General features: G+C 32.8%; 1 long non-coding RNA gene across 1 annotated transcript; it reads right to left on the reverse strand.

Moving 5' to 3' along the window:
* Positions 1 to 645: 645 nt before the first annotated feature.
* LOC128872360 (uncharacterized) lies at positions 646 to 1,943 on the reverse strand. Its single transcript, XR_008456157.1, has 3 exons — positions 1,878 to 1,943; positions 1,688 to 1,798; positions 646 to 1,302 (listed from the first exon to the last, which is right to left on the reverse strand). It is a non-coding gene; the product is annotated as an uncharacterized LOC128872360 (long non-coding RNA).
* Between the last annotated feature and the right edge of the window lie 2,938 nt (positions 1,944 to 4,881).

Genomic DNA, 4,881 nt, shown 5'->3' on the forward strand with positions numbered 1-4,881 from the left:
TTCCGTCATTACCGCTGACAGGAACTTTCTACTATTACCATTTCCACGCGTTAATCATTCTCACGGAAAATTAACGCGAATGAGATCGGCGCGTCTGGACGGGTCGCACAAAAGGAAACGTATAAGAAATCATGCTAAGGGGATGGTCTCTTTCCTCTGAAAGTTGCTTCCTGATTTTTCCTTCGCGAGTAAGAACAATTAGATCGAGATGAAAATTAATAGTCACGTAACTCTCATCGATTCCTTTAATTTCTTTAATTTATTCGATTTATAAATTACTTTTTTATGTGGGAATATCAGACTGGCCAAATCAGGCAACATCTGAGATTTTATAAAAGGCAAAGTATAATATCATATATATTGAATTATATTGATCCAAAGTTTTGCAAAGAATTAATATTTATAGAATTATGCAAATTAATTGATGAATTATTATTAATTTTGTTTTAAAAGGAATCTTGTAATAATTCGATTTGTTCGCACAGGATTATTTGATCCACTTACATGAACATAAAATAAATGAATTATAACTATTACTTTAATAATAATGGTAAAACTTTGTGTGTTTATTACTGTACTTATGAAGAGATTACACGAACTTTTTCATGGATCTTACCCTAACAATAAACGAGATTAATACATATAACTCGTCTGAATTAGAAGCAATACAAAATCCTAATATTACCTTGATCTTTACTTTTGCATCATGAAAAAGATTTTCAACTATATTAACGCAATCTTAATTTACACGTTGTTAAAATTTCACATTCATCCATCGAGATATGGCCTTAGCTTCAGAGATGAACAAAATTTCTCTATGATTAGAATTCTAATTACTATCGAACAAATAGCACAACTATTTGTCTACTTAATGTTTACCTAGGTGAGAACGGTGCACATCTGTGCATGGCACTCGATCAAATTTCTATCGGTTTATTTACGAACTGTCCAGGTTAATCTCCTTATCACTCGTTATGTTTTTTATTGCCAACATTAGCGTTTAGGAGCAATTTGTATTCTCATGAAAGCGCAGGCTCCGAAGCGTGTATAAAGCCAGCAATTACACGATGTACACGCCAGGTTAGCCCGTGGAACACCCTTCAATGGGAAGCGTTGGACCGCCGCCAATTGTAATCGCTTTATTTCTCCTCCTTTAATGCGAAAGGCCTGTTGGCACGACTTGTTAAAAGCTTTCATTCGCAGAAGCTACACGTTTCGTTCCACTTTCACGCAATAAGATATTCGTCTGACCGTGTTAACTACGCTTACGAAATCTGCTGGAAACCAAGTACGCTAATTTCCCTACAAGCAGACAGGAAATGCATATTTACAATGCAATAATAAGTCTCATACTATATGGAGTAGGAATAAGTTCCACAAGAATTGTCAGAAAAATTATTAACGGTGTAGCACTATCAATATTATCATTCTGAAGGTTTATTCTGTTATATCATGCGCCTATTAATTTGTTTAATAAGAATTTAGAAGTCCTCTGTCCTTTAGTGTCCCCTGTATTCTTAAAAATAAATTGAGGATATAATAAAGATAAAAATTGATATCCTGTCTATGTTTTAATATCTGAGTGGAAGAATATTTCTGTAGATTTATTCTCCTATGGTTTTGGTTAGTCTGAGCGAGAATCTTTTACTCGAATGAGTAGCCATCTTCTTGCACGGTGTCTTCTTACCTCCAGATTAATTGTATCTGGTTCAATATGCATTCCAGCATAATTGGGGTTGTTTTTAGATGTTAATATTTGTTCTATCCATTCTTTATTCTTCTAAAATTCTTTTCTATCCTGTAAAACATTTAATCACATTTATATCACATATTTATTAGCATTAACAGTGGCAATAGTACATAAATAGTTTTATTACGTTGAACAAATATGAACAGTAAAAATAAATTAAGATTCGCCACGTGGTTGTCAGGGTGGTAATAAGTGAAACTGGACATAACGGAGTATTATCATTTGTAGTCCTATTTAATACCTGTAAAATATATTTATATGAAATTATAGAGTTTCTGCAAACCTGTAAATATATTGAAATTGTTATTTACATTGAATATGTTATATGTATATTGAAAACGTTATTCATATTAATTTATAAATGTGGGTTTGCTACACGAGTTTGTTTTATCTTTGTACACTGTACAAGCACTCTGTCGCTCATAACGCGAATCCCTGCATTTCATCGTAAACACTTGGTGTATTTTGTCACGTGTCCTCTTCCCGAGAAGTTAACAATATGAAAACCACACACAGCTCGAGACCAGTAAATCCTCGCTGATGTTATAAAGGTCGCTGACGAGTGCTCGCTGCGAGGCATTAACGGTTCAAAACGGTATTAAACCAGACGCTGTACCTTCGTACCAGTTTATCGCGTATGCAAATGCGAGTATGCTTTTAAGAATTTCACGAAACATCGGTGAAATCCGCGTCGGTGATCCGTGAAGTCGAAAGTTGATATCGGCCGCAGCCCAATTCGTTTCCAATCTGCACTTCCACTCTGAATGTATCGATACTTATCAGTTTTTCATTATTATTAGACTGCAAATGTTGACGCAAAATTACATTCTTATAGGCACGAAAAGGTAATTGAAACTGAAATGAAAGTATGAATTACCTTTTGAATGGTATAACATGTATATTATTTTTGATATTTTATATATCTTTGCGTTTTACTATATTTTTCCACTCTGAATGTATCGATACTTATCAGTTTTTCATTATTATTAGACTGCAAATGTTGACGCAAAATTACATTCTTATAGGCACGAAAAGGTAATTGAAACTGAAACGAAAGTATGAATTACCTTTTGAATGGTATAACATGTATATTATTGTTGAACCGATTTTATTAACCGACTTCGAAAAGGAGAAGGTTACTCAATTCGACATATATATATATATTTTTTTATATTTTTGCGTTTTACTATATTTGTTATAAATCTATGACATAAACATTCGCAGTCTACAAATTCTTGTCGTCGAACCCTATCGAGTTCTAAAGTTCGTGATACATCTACAGCAAGCTAACTAAAAGATTATTCGAATTATCTCGAATTCCTTAATTCTTTCATTTTTGCATTTGTCATAAATGGATAAGTACCCGCGGTCGATTCATTATGAAAGTCTATTAAAATTGAGAAAAAAAAATGGAGTATCAAGCAATGCTTAGGAAAACGTGTTGATTCTATCCGTAAAGAAGTTTCGGTGCTGGCTTCCATTTGTTTGCGTTGAATCCCATTTCAATTGCTAAACGGAATGGAAAAGACATTTATTATGAAAGTGGCGTAACCCCGAGAATATAAATGATCTTATGTATCTGCGATAACAATGCCGTGTTCTTACACCAATAACATCGGTTAAATTTGAGAACGTAATAGATTTATTGCTGTATCGTTGCTTGATCGTTTCAATGATGGTAATGAAAAACGTAAACGTGCGCGTTGAAAATAATATTATTTTCCCATTACCAACAACACGAAATTATAAGAAAAATGATTAATGGTATTCAGTTACTGCGCGAGTCCCGTTCACTGGTTTTTTCATGAATAAAAAGTAATGAATGATAATTGCAAATCTTATCATTTCTAAGAAGTCACCGCTGTAAATGTCAACTGAGAGTAAAGAAAGCCTTCTGATGACACATTCATCAATGTGACTCGAAAATAAATCGACTGTAGTGACCTACTTAAGTTATTTCTCTGAATATTAAAGGAAAAGTAGGCTTTTCTCTAATAAAAGAAAAATTTAGTTAGCGTAAATTGTTTGGAGTATGCGTACACGCCGTTGCAACTAATTTCTGTCGTTAAATTTCAAATTTATTTGAACATTATTAGAGTAATAATTTTGGAAATACAACAAAGTTAAGAAAACAGCTGAGTAATTGGGTTTCCCAAAAGTGACTGTAGCATTTTGTTTTTTAAGAACAAGAAAAAACACAAATGGTTTGGAATGTATATGATTTTTTTTTAGCTTGAAAGAAGGTTTACATGATTACAATTAAACGTGAAAGATCAGTGTCCATCGGGATTAACGAAAAATAAAATCCTAGAACCCGTTTTCGAAAACGCTTCATTTTTCTACGTTTATATATTTTTTAACAATAGTATATTTAATAACAATCCTATGTTTAATAATACATCTCATAAGGTACTCGATGAGACATTAACAATCATGATTTTAAATAGACTTAAAAGAACGATTCAGTTATATGGAAAATTACACACCGAACTCAATGTTTTTTTGAAAGGTGTTGCAATAGTAGTGCAATTTCGCGATGAAGAAATTTTGATGTAAAAGATAGTAATTAAATTGAGGCTTCCAGAAAATGTGTCGAGTATATAAAGAAGCGTAAAATGCTGGTGTATTATTTTCTCTGATATTGCTCTCCATTTATTAGCAATTGTCAGAGAACCGATGTTACTCGAGGCGAACTCGTAATAACAATGAATAATAATGAATACACAACCCGATACTATGATAAACGTAACGATTGTAGTTAGTTTCTAGTCACAAGATTTCAAATTACTTTAAACATATAAACATACAGACTACACTGAATCATGATTAACATCACGATTAATTAAATGCCACAGACAGGACAATTTAATTAACAATGTATATACTGACTAAACGTACCGAATCTCTAGAGGGACGAATTTTAATGAAATTCAAACTTAAAGGGACGTATTCTTAAATATCAAGGTCCTATTTATTTATGAATCAATCGAAGGAATTATTGCTAGTTTCTGAAATTTTGCTAGTTTCCTACTCTGCCAGTGAGACCTGGAAAGAGAGTGCTGGAACTTCCAGACACGTTCTTACAGACCAGTTTCTATAATCAAAGTGGATTCAAAAATATCAAAGTCCCA

This window comes from Hylaeus volcanicus, chromosome 2 (genome assembly GCF_026283585.1).
Source record: "Hylaeus volcanicus isolate JK05 chromosome 2, UHH_iyHylVolc1.0_haploid, whole genome shotgun sequence".
NCBI classification, from domain to species: domain Eukaryota; kingdom Metazoa; phylum Arthropoda; class Insecta; order Hymenoptera; family Colletidae; genus Hylaeus; species Hylaeus volcanicus.